The 15,244-nt window shown below is 39.1% G+C and overlaps 1 protein-coding gene and 1 non-coding gene across 3 annotated transcripts in view; both read right to left on the reverse strand.

Moving 5' to 3' along the window:
• Window positions 1-15,244, reverse strand: part of CCDC141 (coiled-coil domain containing 141) — a 796,073-nt gene that overhangs the window by 133,617 nt on the left and 647,212 nt on the right. The gene's annotated exons all lie outside the window — the stretch shown is intronic.
• On the reverse strand, window positions 11,910-12,025 carry LOC128646352 (U5 spliceosomal RNA). The gene has a single exon (XR_008400295.1). It is a non-coding gene; the product is annotated as a U5 spliceosomal RNA (small nuclear RNA).

Below are 15,244 nucleotides of genomic sequence, written 5' to 3' on the forward strand. Positions count from 1 at the left end.
TTTTGATTTTGCCCAATACTTCCACAAGGGCCCTCCGGACTTGAAGCTTGCTGCTTGCTAAGTAAATACAAATGCGTATCTGAGGTGCGAAAATAGGCCCCGCCCATCTCACTCAATGTTTTTACAGCCTCAAAGAACCGCACCAGAGCGGTTTTAAACTAGCCATGTGGGTTCTGAGACCCAAAAAATAAGCCAAGTGTACCCTCAATAAAGTTGCCAAAAAACGTTATTGCCCAAAAAAACGTTAACAGCACTCCCAGTTCACAAAACGTTTGCCCACAAACATTCAAAAACTTAGTGTCAACCATTTTTTAATTAGCCCCTTTTGCAAGCTTAGTAATATCCTTCTATAACTCTTAGGATTACTGCTTATCCTTACCCTCATGGGGATACTGTCGGCCTTTCTGAAATACACAGTCTCTCCAGAAAAAATGACTGAACATACCTCACTGCTATATAGCATGAAAACGTTCCTCACACTGAAGTTTCCCTTACCCCTCAGCCTCTGTGGGAACTGCTCTGGATCTTCAACTCCAGGCAGAAGTCTTCATCCATCTGCTGCCTGAGAGTAAATAGTACACACCGGTACCATTTAAAATAACAAACTCTTGCTTGAAGAAAATAAAAACTTTTTTATCACCTCTTTCACTTTACCCTTCCTAGTACTTAGAATAGGCAAAGAGAATGACTGGGGGTGGAGCTAAGGGAGGAGCTATATAGACAGCTCTGCTGTGGTGCTCTTTGCCACTTCCTGTTAGCAGGAGGATAATATCCCACAAGTAAAGGATGAATCGGTGGACTCGTCGTACCTTATAGAAGAAAGTATATTAATATAACTGTGTTGGTTATGCAAAACTGGGGAATGGGTAATAAAGGGATTATCCATTTTTTTTTTAAAACATAAGTGGAGTAGACATCTGGAGTAGACTGTCCCTTTAAGCAAATGTAAGAGGTGTTCAAAGTCCTTTTAAAAGATTTTATACTTCACTAATTGATGTATACATGTAAAGGAAGCTCATAAGGCCCCCCACCAAAAATGACATCAGGTCTGGCTCATGCAAAGTGCTACAGCCTAACTGTTATAGAACTCAAAGATTAAAGGGTTATGAAACCCAAAAAAAAAATATTTTGTGACTCAGACAAAAAATATATAAAATAAATTCCAATTTACTATTATCAAATTTGCTTTGTTCACATGGTATTCTTTATTGAAGAGATACCTAGGTAGGTTTCTGGAGCACTAAATGGCAGAAAATTGTGTTGCCATCTAGTGATCTTGCAAATGATTAACATTCTTGAAAAACTGCTGCCATATAGTGGTCCAGAAACGTGCACGCTCCTGAGCTTATGTTCCTCAACAAATAATACCAAGGGAACTAAGAAAATGTGATAATAGAAGTAAATTAGAAACTTGTTTAAAAATGTATGCTCTGTCTGAATCACGAAAGAAAAATTTGGGGTTTCATGTCCGTTTAAAGGGACATAAACACACTAACAATTCCTATTGTAAGGAGTGTTACTTGTAAGGAAAAAAAAGTGTTCCTTACATCAGAGAAAACTGCTATGATGCTGAATTTGATGCATTTTATTGCCCTCTAAATTTATATAATCTCTAGTCAGCTGCATGACAGGTTGCAGTGAGCCTAGAGTCAATATGGGAATAATGTTTATGATCGTACGCACCAGAGGCAGCAATGTGTTCTGCGCTCTCAGCCACTAAAAAAGGTTCACAACTAACACTCTTTACAAGGATATATAGGCATCATGGGAACCTCTAGGTCTCATTAAACAAAATGCTGTTTAAGTGAGAACACCTGTTTGTCTCCTAAACGAAGCAATTACTTTTTAGCGTTAAATTTGCAGATACTAAATTGTAAACATGCGCATAGTTCCTTATTTGCTCATTATCCTTGTTCTGGAATATAAAATGTGAATAATATAAAGAGCAGTAAATGTTATATTATCCTATCCCAGCACCTGACAAATAGTTCTAGTGAGTGTAAATCTGACAAATGCCACAAAGACACTGTGCTAAATGAATCTAACACACAGGCATTCTCACTAATCAGTTCATTTAAACTGGGCACAATGGCTTCCTCTTGTTGTCTTATGATCCTAAGTGAAATATTAACTTTCTACTTCAACACTCCACCAGTTTTGTCTATCTCATAAGCATGTGATCCATAAATATTTATGTTCTAAAGACTTACAGTTTGTACAAATGACATATAACATCAGAGCAGTGCAGTAGTTCACATATAGCAGAAAAACATTGCAGAGAAAAAAATTAAAGGGACAGTATACACTCATTTTCATATAACTGCATGTAATAGACACTACTATAAAGAATAAGATGCACAGATACTGATATAAAAATCCAGTATAAAATGGTTTAAAAACGTACTTAGAAGCTTTCAGTTTAGCTCTGTTGAAAAGGCAGTTGTAAAGCCCATTGCAAGTGGCAAATAAGACACTCCCCCCTCCCCCTTTTGCATATGAAAAGACCCTTTACACTTTAAACAGGAGCAAGCTGGAGAAGGTAGCTGACGGTATTCAAATAAAACTTTGGGGCTTGGTTGTGAGTCTGAAAATCAGAGCAATGTTATTTAAAAATAAGCAAAATTATACATTTTTAAAAAAAACAAACTTTATGGTCTTTATAAATAGATCATTTACAAAACATTTATGCAAAGAAAAAATGAGTGTATAATGTCCCTTTAAGTGCTGGGCTTCCCCACGTAAATAATTCACACTTATCCTACAGCTTATACATTTTATTTCCATCCTACACAACAGTGGTTCCCACGTTTTTTTCTAAACCATCACCATCAGCGCCCCCTATCTTACCTAATAGAAATATTATTCAGAATAACCATGCACGACCCAAAAGATAGAGAACAATTCAATATAAGAGTAAAAAATGTATTAAACATTTATATGACATTTGAATGAAACTCTTTAGTTTAAAGGGGTATGAAACCCAAACAACTTTCTAATTTACTTATATTATGATTTTTCTTCATTCTCTTGGTATCTTTTGTTGAAAAGCATGTACATGTGCTTAGGAGACGGCCCATTTCTGGAGACTATATGGCAGCAGTTTTGCAAGAATGTTATCCATTTGTAAGAGCACTAGAGGGCAGCACTATTTCTTGCCATAAAGTGCTCCAGATGCCTACCTAGGTATCTCTACAACACAGAATATCATGGGAAAAAGAAAATTTGTAAATAGGAGCAAATTGGAAATAGTTTTAAAATGGTATTCTCTGTCTGAATCACAAAATAGTTTTTCGGGGTTTTAAATGCCTTTGATTAATTACAAATGTATTAACTTGATTTTGTGCTATTAGCTTTTTAAAGTTGATAGTGTGTTAGTCTTATATAGCACATTTAAAAAAGAAGCACAATCAATAGTACAGGGTGCATTATCTTGCACTCGGTCATGAGCTAAGAATAACGCACAATTACTACAAGTGGATGGTCAAAAGTTTTAACCAGAGCATATTAACACAGTTAAACTTTTTAGCAAACCCTATTTATTTAATGCACAGCGCTGAAAGTGCTATTAGCGAGAGCATTGTGTGAGTCAAGCGCAATCCACAAAATATCACAGAATTTAGCACCGTTTTAAACTGCAATAAACCCTTATTATTAATAGTATAGTAAAGAACTGGTAAAACAAAGAATGCAAGTATTCTATACAAGTGGCTGCAATCTCATCAAAGAGATAACACAGATTTTGCTTTACCCATCTAGGATAAAGCAAATTATAATAATCTGACAATCATCTACTTCTTCACTTTACTTACTAAAGCTTCCTATGGGTAATACCAGTGCCCCCTTTTAACACTTTTACCTATTAGTGCCCTCTTCTGTTATCCCACCGCCCCACAGCGCTCACTTTGGGAATCACTGCTATATAACATTGTTAATCATTTTGTGATTATATAAAAATAAAACTTTATCAGCAATAATAATATGTTATAATTTGCTACTTACTCTACGGTAACTGTGTTTAACCCCCACAAATGGTTAAATACATAGGTAAAGTCCTACTCAGGAGTTGCTTCTACCAAACAGGACACGGTCAGTTACCCAATTATGAGCAGCAGTCATGCAACCCCACCAATCACCAGCTGTGTTTCTTATACCATATTAATATTTTATAAATGCCCCCAAAAATATAAATTAGGGTACAAGTAAGAATCAGCAGGACTATATAGTATGACAATTCAATCTATTAAGAAATGTTCTTTTTTTTTTTGTTAATTCTAAATGTACTTTATTTTTATTTTATTTTGAAAAATGCATGTCCCTGTCCTCAATAAGCTAGCTTGCAGAGGCGTGTCCTTCTCAGAACTTCTTGCTCCTATCCTTTGTGAACATTGTTGTATTAGTTTCAATATACATTTAAAAACAGCTTTTACAATCTTTCTCGTATATATGGTTTAAGTTTTTTTTTTTTTTAAGAACAATGTAATTTAAAGGCACATTAAACACTAAATAAATGCTAGACTGGATGATACATTTGAAGAAAAGATTAGTCTGAGAATAACATGTAGATGTATTTTTTAAGTTTCATTAGCTGTTTAAATATTGACAAAATAAGTGTAAAGTTTTAGTGTCTATAAAACAATGGGAGCTGCCATGTTGTAACTTAGGTTACCTTCTCTGCTGCAGCCAACTAGGGACAGTTATAAATGGGTCACTAGAGTGTACAGCCAATGACTGTGTGGAATATAACAGTGTTTTGCACTTCCATTTTTAACCGTTGTTATGCTGTTGTATTCCGTCAAAACGGCGCTGGGCTTTAGCGCCGTTATGACGGAATACAACGTCATAGCCAACGGCTGTCCTGAAGCCAACTGCACTTCCTGAATTTGATTGTGATCTGCAGGGGGTTCCTAGGGTTATAGGGATGCCCCCCTAGACCCAATCCAATAATTGTTCTGATGTAGACACTTTAACCCCGGCAGGAAAGGGTTAACAAGAGTTTCAAAGGACCTGTAAATACAGTAGATTTGCATAATCAACAAATGCAAGATAAAAAAAGAAAATGCAATAGCACTTAGTCTGAGTTTCAAATGAATAGTAGTTTTTTTTCTGACAAATTTCAAAGTTATGTCTATTTCAACTCCTCCTGTACTATGTGACAGCTATCAGCCAATCACAAATGCATATACATATATTCTATGAATTCTTGCACATGCTCAGTAGGAGCTGGGGACTCAAAAAGTGTAAATATAAATACACTGTGCACATTTTGTTAATGGAATGACATTGGAAAGTTGTTTAAAACTGCATGCTCTATCTGAATCATTGAAGTTTAATTTTGACTTGATTATCCCTTTAAAGCTCACAATTTCAGAATGGAATTACAGGAAAAGGTGACAAAATAAATAATTAAGTATATTAAGAGTTTATATATATATATATATATATATATATATATATATATATATATATATATATATATATATATATATGATTTATCATTTTACATTATCATCTCATAGTGTATAATCATCCTTTAACCTTCTGGCAGGGGAGGACATATATATCAGTATTCTAGCATTCCTGTTTATGTTCCTACCACTTCAGTTGGAAGACTTATCTATGTACCAACCATCCTTACTGTAAAGGGTAACAAATCCAGATAGCTAGCATTCCATTTGTATTACATGAGATGACAGTGACAGCTGCGTGAAATAGAACACTTGGGATTGTGATACCTCTACAAGCACCACAGCCATAATGACAGTAGCAAAAATGTTTAATCAACACAAAACAGTTTGACAATATCCTAAAACAATGTATCTGTATAAACCTTACAGAACACTAAGATCTATTTTAAATAAGCAACAGTGTAAATATTAATCTGTATTACAAAATAAAAATATATCCCAAAATACCAAAGAGCTGCTGAACGTCCCATATGACCTTTTCATTCTATATAATATATTTTTACAACATTGTTCAAGGTTGGTAACTATGTAAGAGTAAAGGGAAACTGATAGCTATTATGAAACCTATTTGCTTCAGTCAGCATCATATCTCTATAGTCAGCATCAGCAGCTGTTTCAGGATTAAGCAAACTTCCTACATGGGCAGCCCTGAGTAACTAAGTCTGACATCAGAGTAAACTTCAGTAAAAAAAAAAAAGTTCTTCAACAGACATAAGCGTGTGGTTTATGGATTTCAAATACAATCCAATAAAATCTAATCATGAATATTAAATCATAAATATACACATATTAACACATAAATATATATGTATATAAGCATATACGTATATATTTACCGTTTAAAACACAGTCCCCATAGATCTGATCTGTGGTTAATGAATGCCAACGCAAAAGTGCTACTGCAAACTCCCGGTAGCATTAACCAGCCACTCATAATGGCTGGTTATTAAATGTGCGCCTGTAAACGTAAACATTTGCGGGCGCATGTTAAATTAGAGCTCCATTTGTAATCTAGCCCTAAATAAGTATGTTTATTTTTAATTCTCAAAAATTGCTGGACACTTTAATCAATATTCAAATCTCACTGGAATTCAAATATTTTAATCTATCAAACCCTGTGCTAGAAAGGGCGGGACTTTTAGGAGTATACATTGCCTTTATAATGTTCTCTTAAGAGGCATCAAACACTGTGTAATTACAAGAAATTTTGGTTGTCTTGTTATAGAATAACAAAAAAGCCAAGTGTAATCCATCATTGGCTTCCGTTTAACGAATAGTTAACTTTAGCATTGAGTTTTAACAGTGCATGTAAAACATGTCAGGTAGTAACTGTAATCATTTGGGTTTTACATGTGTGCTAAGTGATTGTGGTTTTTAGATATAAACACTGTTTTCCGCATGCGGCCTTTAAAGGGATATTAAACACTAAAGAAATCATTGCTTGAATGATATATTCAGAGCCAAGATTAGCCTGAGAATAATTCATTATGACCTAGATTACAAGTTGTGCGGTATGGCTATACCGCTGAAAAATTGGCCTTTGCGTGCGGAATAGTCAGCTCACCTGTATTACAAGTCGCACGGTACGGCTATAACGTTAGTGTTTTAGCCTAAACCACAACAATCCATTCCGCACTCAAAAAATAGCCTTTAAGTGTGTAATGTTCAGCTCACCCGTATTACAGGTTGTGCGGTCTGGCTATTACGCTAGAGTTATAGCTTATACCTCAAGATCCATTCCGCAATTAAAGACCAGTAGTTATGGACTATGAGAAACAAAAATGTTTCACAAAACTCATAACAAAAATGTTACAAAGTACACTAACACCCATAAACTACACTATTAACCCCTATACCGCCATCAACCCGCATCGCAAATACGATAATAAACCTATTAACCACTAATCCGCCTCCCACCCACATCGCCAACACTAAATTAAAGTATTAACCCCTAATCCGCTGCCCCCTGCATCACCAACACTAAATAAACCTGTTAACCCCTACATCGCTGACCCCAATCTCGACTCCCTAAATAAACCTATCAGCCCTTAAACCACCGGCCCCCCCACATCGCTACTACTAAAATAAACCTATTAACCCCTAAACCGCTGACCCCCACATCGCGACAAACTAAATTAAACTATTAACTGCTAAACCTAACACCCCCTCCTAACTTTAAATTAAACTTACAATATAACTACCTTCAAATAAATAAAAACGTACCTGTGAAATAAATAAAACCTACGCTTAAACTATAAATAAACCTAACATTACTATTACAAAAAATAAAATATAACAAAAATAAAAAAAACAAATTACAAAATTAAAAAATCCTAACACTACGAAAAAACAAAAACCTAACATAACAAAAAATAAACTTTAAAAAATAAACAAAATTATCCAAAAAAAAAAAAAAATTATACCTAATCTATTACCCCTATAAAAACAAAGTCACCACAAAATAAAAGGGCATTGCCCTGGAGAAATCAAGCTCTATTACATAAAAAAATACAAATTAGCCCCTAACAGTAAAACTATCAACCCACCCAACCCCCGAAAAAAAAAAGACCTAACTCTAAAAAAACCCAATCTAAGCACTGGGGAATTTGTATGGGCATTGCCCTTAAAAGAGAAATCAGCTCTTTTGCTGCCCATTAAAAAATAAAAAAAAGCCCTAATCTAAAAAAACCCACCCAAAAAAACCAAACAAACAACTAACACTAACCACCAAAAATATACCATTCCGGAAGTCCAGACATCCATCTACAGCCAGGCGGCGAAGATCTTCTTCCAGGGTGGCACCATCTTCCATCTTCATCCCGGTGATACGGAGGTGGAGCGGAGCAGGATATCCGACGTGAAGGGTCCTCTTCATGCAATCATCCGCAGCACACTGAAGATTGAATGCAAGGTACCCGTTTTATATTGGGGTACCTTGCATTCCCATTGGCTGAAATATTTAAATCAGCCAATAGGATGAAAGCTGCTTAAATCCTATTGGCTGATTTAAACATTGCAGTGTTGGTGATGAGGGGGCAGCGGATTAGGGGTTAATCGTTTTATTGTAGTGTTGGCAATCTCAGGGGAGGCGGATTAGGGGTTAATATCTTTATTTAGTGTTGGCGATGTCGGGGGGCGGAGAACAAAAACTTAAATTATGTTTACCTGATAATTTTCTTTTCTTTTGACGGGGAGAGTCCACAGCTGCATTCGTTATTTTTGGGAATTCAGAACCTGGCCACCAGGAGGTGGCAAAGACAGCCCAGCCAAAGGCTTAACTACCTCCCCCACTTCTCTCACCCCCCAGTCATTCTGCCAAGGGAACAAGGAACAGTAGGAGAATTATCATGGTGAAAAAAGGTGCCAGAAGAATACAAAATAAACATCCGCCCCTGTGGACTCTCCCCGTCAGAAGAAAAGAAAATCATCAGGTAAGCATAATTTAAGTTTTTCTTCTTAAACGGGGAGAGTCCACAGCTGCATTCATTACTTTTGGGAAAACAATACCAAGCTATAGAGGACACAGAATGCAAAATTCGAAGGGCACCACAGCCTGAATTTACCCAAACACCTGAAAAAAACAACTGCTTCACCAGAAAAAGAAGTATAAAACCTGAAAGGACCAGGTAACTGCCCATCAGTTAAAACCAGCAAGGCCTTATTTAGAGACCGCTCAGAAACAGTAGATTCCACCAAGCACAAATCCTGCGAGGAGACAAGTCCCACAGGCTCCAGGCCCACAATGAAACTAACCCCCGACCCGAGAGAAGGAGACCTCCACATACCCCCTGAAGGGAAGAGGAAGAAGAAGAATTCAACAGAGATCTAAGACCAACAAGCTAGGGTAAAAGGAACCCTAGCCGAACTCCAAGCGCAAACAAAGGCTGCGACAGGACAAACAACGCATAGAGGACGAACTCCAATGCCCGAACAAAGATAAGGTAGAAAGAAAAAAAAACTACCCCTATCTGAACGGAAGTCCAAGGGACTATGTAACGTCCCAACCCTGGAAACCTAGAGAGACAAGGTAGACCCCATCCCTCACACAGCGTGCAATCCCCACTATGAAAGAGCTACCGAGAGATAAAAACCACCCCGGGGACTGCCCAAAAGTAGCACTATAAATCTTATCGTTCTCCAGATGAAGCCACAGGCTTCCCTCTGCAACAGAAGTCTAGCGGACTCCAGCCGTTAACACTAGCCAACCCAGTTAGGAACTGCACCAGGACTCCCACAGAGGAAAAATTCAGAGGGAGTGTAGAAGTCCACTCCCTCCCTGGAAAAACAAGTAAGTAGGAGAGCATCCAAAACCAGCAGAGAAAGCTCCCTGCTGAAGAAGGAAACATCGCAAAGTCTCCTAGTTAAAGTGAATGTAAATTTTTATGCTAAAGTGCCCGGTTTTTAAATTTTTTATTAAAAACAGGGGCACTTTAATTCATCAAAATTTACATTTCACTCCTGTTGTGAAAAAAACTTACCTTTTAATCTTGACAGCAGCTCCAGCTTCCTCCACCAGGGGGGAAGCCGTGAGTGGAGGATGACCTAGCCATCATTTCTGACATCAGAAATGGCTTGCGACAACCGGAGGAAGCTGGAGCTGCTGTCAAGTTTAAAAGGTAAGTTTTTTTTCACAACAGGAGTGAAATGTAAATTTTGATGAATTAAAATGAGACCCTGTTTTAAATTGAATTTTTAAAAACCGGGCACTTTAGCATCAAAATTTACATTCACTTTAAGGAGGGAACACAAGATCTAAGTAAGATACACGGTCCAGGCTCAAATCGACAGACCTCTGACCCTCTCTCCGAGAAAACGGACTCAGCACCAAAGCGACTGGCAATGTCCGAAAGCCGGGAAAATAAACCATTCAACAGACCACCCAGATCCTTAGAAAGGAAGAAGGAGGGGAACTAAATTGAAGGTTACAAATGGTTAGAGAAAACTCCCCCATATGCTAACAAGACTGGCATGCAAACCAACTAAGCTATGACAGAACATAGGACCAGCTTGGGTTCCAGGACCCAGACACAAATCCTTACCCTACAAGAAGGGAAACTCCCTGGCAAAAAGAGACTACACTGAATCACCAGTGACAGCGCGATACCAGACTCCAACCCTTCATGACATCCGGCACGCAAGAACAGGGGGGACCCCTACTGAATGGAGGAAGACTTCCGGGGCACTATGTGAATACTGTGGTATGCCCCAGTCTCCCTAAGGGGAGGAAAAGTCAAATAGAACCGCTCACACGCCCACAGGCATGGAGAGTGCGGCAGCAGACAGACGGCAAAGGCAATACAGATTGTAGAGGAACTATCCGGCTGCAACAGGGGGCCCAGTAGAAAATCAAACAGTCATTGTGCAGTCTTTAAGGTGCAAATAGCTGTAACAGATTGCGACCACAATCTCGTGCTTGCTAGGCAGCTAAACTACCCATCAGGCTATTTCCAAGTCTCTGATAAGAGAAAAACAAACCCCCTCAATGGGCGAGTGGAAGTCTCAAAACTGGAAGGACTGAACTGCCCAAGACCCATCTAAGAGATGCAGTCAGATATCCAAGACAAGAACATGTCCGGAAAAATGGATATCCAGAAACTGGAGTTGGCTACAACGTAGAAACCCCTGAGGAACCATAGAGATACCTCATACGGAGAACCTGCACCGAAGGAGATGCAACCGCAGCCACATCCAAAGGTCCTTGGACACTGGAAGTTCGCTAAGCATCTCAGAGACAGAATATCTCCTAAAGGCTCGAGGGACAACCCCAAAAGGTTAGATCTCAAAACTAGATAAACCAACTTGAGAAGATAAAATAGTCTCCAAACAATCCCAACAGGATCAACCTCCCAGAAACCCCCAAAGCTCAAGGAGTTAACGATGGACGAGCTTCATAATTCCTGGCGAACGACAGATAAAACTAAGGTATCCAAGTAAGGGCAGCTCCAGGAAAAAACGGAGACAAACGCATTCTCTAGAGCCCCAAAAACCTAGGAGCAGACGAGAAACAGCAGGGGGAAGAAAAAGGCCATAAATGCCCGAACTTCCCGAACAGATGACCCCCCAACCAGCCCCAAGAGGGGAAAAAAGAAGCCTAAGACATCTTGACCCCTTAAGGAAGAGTTACCGTCATCAAGGACTCAAAAATATCTCCAATAAGAATACCATAGAGGAGATAAAAATCGACCCAACCTGGTACCCCAGATGTCCAAGGAGTCATCTAATCACCAGTCCTATTTGTGAATGGAGAACCCTAGCTCCGCAGCCAAAGGACCTCCGGAACCTTCCAGAGTAATTTCTTGCAGAATACGCTTCTGGAACCCCGCCAACAATCAGGAACAGGACAATGAGGACTGGGGTCAATCCCTCTGATGCCCTACCACCCGAAAGAAGAAATGAGAACCAGCCTGACATCTAAGAACGAAAGGCCTCCTTCTACCATGTTTTAGCCCTGCAAGAGGCAAGCCTCAACTAAAAATCCTTGAAACTTATCGATGTTCCTCTCCACGGAAATCTTTAGTAAAGGCGAAAGCTTTATTCAATCTGAAGTGAAACCAGAGTATAACGAACTCCTCATCCGAGTGAGCAACTGACCACCCAACCAGGACAGTCGGATATACCAGCACCACTTGGATGATATAGACCTTAAGGAACAGAAAATAGAGCCCAACCAGGACCAGCTTGCTACATAGGGCACTCAGCACTGTCCCAGGCCACAAAAAATTGAAACACCAATAGGAATCGACAAAAGGAACTATAGACATAACAATGTACTAACACCTTAACATGCAACTTTCGCGGAAGTGCCCAAGCGACCACAAAATCGCTAGTATCAAATTCCAGAAAATAAATGTTTCCTAATGGATAAAATACTGCAGACATGAGCTTCTAAAAAAGAAATAAATACATCCAACCGGATCAAAGAAAAAGAAAGCAGCACCCTCAGGTGAACGCCCAAGAAGAATGGGCACACTAACAGGACCAGCCAATCAGATACCCCATTCTCCCAAAGTTCAGGACTTGAATAAGATACCCCAAAAAGAAAGTAAATTGGAGACGACAAGGAGATTAACTTCATCCTCTACGTCTAACCCAGCTTGCCGTCTGGAATAGAAGACCGAGGATCCCTCAGCCCATTAGGATTGGGATCCTTCAGCACCGCCAAAACATGTCACAGTAGGACACGAAGGCACGCCAGTCTATAACGAAAAGCAAGACTTACATCCGCTGGGGCAACTGACGACCCCGACCCGAGGGTTGGACCCTTGAAGCTTCAGAGGAAACCGTTTCCCAGATGGCTGATCTGACCCAGACAATCCCACGCTTGACAAGCCCTGGTTAACAGAACACGGACAGTATCTTATCAACACCTCCCTCTCAGGAAGATGTAAATGCGTCAATGCCATAGATATGGCCATGCGGAACCGTGCCGTAACCTCTGGAGGAAACAAGATGCCTTCCGGAGAATAGGTAACGGCATTAGGGACACCTGATTGCGTAGCTAGGGAAGGTTCTAGGGCATGCGCCTCACAGGATGTGGGATCCCCGGGGCGGATAGCTCTGCGGACTCTAAGTTCCCTGTTGCGGGAGAAGAGAGCACTCTAAGGCGACATTCGGAAAATAACTGATGGTCATGGATTACCCGGGCCATCTCATACTCTTCACAAGAAGTAGAATCTGAATCAGAGACATCTGTCTCCAAAAAAAAATCAGAATTCTCCATAACTTGGGTAGAAATTATGGATAGAAGAAAAAATAAAAACAGCACCTTACACCCCCAATGGCTGGGGCACTCACCACCTCCTGAGACCCAGACAACTAGCGAAACAGACTCGTCGCCACGCAGTCAGGAATACGGAAATGGGTGCAGAACGTGACCACGCCTAGTCACAAGGTACACCGTGCAGGCCAGAGAAAAGCATGCCAAGGCCACAAGAGCCACGCAGCCTGACAAAAAAGGCTGTTATGTTCTGATATAGGCATGAGCCCAAATGCCCCTACACATTAGCAGATAGAATCACATAACAAACATGATTAAAAAGTCCCCCCTGTTCAATAACCCCCCTCAGGAGATATTAACCCTTGATTTCATAAAGATAAAGGAGTCCCACTGAGATCCTGACTTCTTCGTTTACATTACATTCACACATCGAAGTAAAATGAAATGATCTTACCGGAATCTACGCCGTGGAACAGAAACACGGCCCTTCAAGTGTGACAGATAGTAGCCTCGCTTCTGACATGGAGTTGAGTGAACAAAGCAGGCAGCGAAACTCGTCAACGCTAATTGCTAAGAAGCTGTTAACATGAGTCGGGATGGTTTCGCAGAAATACTCTCCCTGCATCTCCAGACTCTAACATTTATCCATGCTCTCACTGCGAGGCTGACAGGATTACTGAAAATTCCAGTCCCATTTAGAAGAGTACTACCCTCCATAAAAGACTATCTTTATCTGCCGACACTTCTCTGCCAACCTCCTGTGACAAAAGGCAAAGAATGACTGGGGGATGAGGGAAGTGGGGAAGGTAAGTCTTTGGCTGGGGTGTCTTTGCCTCCTCCTGGTGGCCAGGTTCTGAATTTCCAAAAGTAATGAATGCAGCTGTGGACTCTCCCCGTTTAAGAAGAAAATAAATAATGAAATAATATTGCAAAGTTGTTTTACTACATGGTATTAAACCATTTATATTAATATCTTGAGGTGTTTAATGTCCATTTAACAATGATCGGGTTTTTGAGATAAACACACGTTAGGAACATGGTTAAACACAGACTTTAAATGTACAGTATATGTTTATTCAAAAGACCTCTAAATGCATTACTAATATATTTATTTTTAAATATATAAATAAAGAAAAATACTGCTTACTTTCATCTTTATTGTCGATCTCTGATGTATTATACTGTAGTGTAAAAATATTTTTAAAGTTACATTAAAGTGTGAAATTTCAGTCATTTAATGTCTAAATTCTGCAATACTTTTGTTTTCTTTATATTTTTTTCCCCTAACATATTTGCACACAATTCTGCTCCATCTTTGTGTTTTACCATCTACTTGGTGCAAAATATTGCTTAGGGGTTCCCATTGATAATAATCAAAGCCATTAACGCAAAAAAAAAAAACCTGTACAATGTAAACTGCTGCTAGACGTTAAAACTGCAGTTTGAACAGTTAATAGCTGCCAAAAATGTATTTTATAAATGCAGCCTAAATATTTTCAAGTCAATTTTTTTTGCTGCAGTTGTTTTTCAATAGTCACACTCAAATCACCACTTGTTGGAGGAGACAATCTGGGCTTGCTTCTAGAGAAAACAGGGCTAGTCAAGGTCAATGTGTTAGTATAAAGTACATTGTTTTACAGTTGTTATCTGCTGAAGCCAATTAGGGAAAGATATGTAGCAGGGTTACGCTTCAGATCTCTGCAGTGTGCATTTCCATTTTTTAGGATTACATAATCCACATTTTTTCAGAAGGGGCAAATAAATATTGAACGTCCATAGCAAATTTATTTTATTAAAATTAAACATTTTGGGCTAGATTACACACAGCACTAAATTAATGCATTCCCTCAAACGGGTAAATTTGCCCATTTGTGAGAGCACAATTATTAACCAGCCATTACAAGTGGCTGGTTATTGCTACCGCGACCTTGTGGTAGCAATACGCACTCTGAAAGTTAACTCTGGTTATGTTTATAAAAGTGCCCCAAATGCCCTAAAAAAACGGCACTAGGCAATTTTGGGGGCATTAAAGCCGGTGGGAGTGGGGTGTTAAAAAAAATAA

Source organism: Bombina bombina, chromosome 1 (assembly GCF_027579735.1).
Source record: "Bombina bombina isolate aBomBom1 chromosome 1, aBomBom1.pri, whole genome shotgun sequence".
Taxonomy (NCBI): Eukaryota; Metazoa; Chordata; class Amphibia; order Anura; family Bombinatoridae; genus Bombina; species Bombina bombina.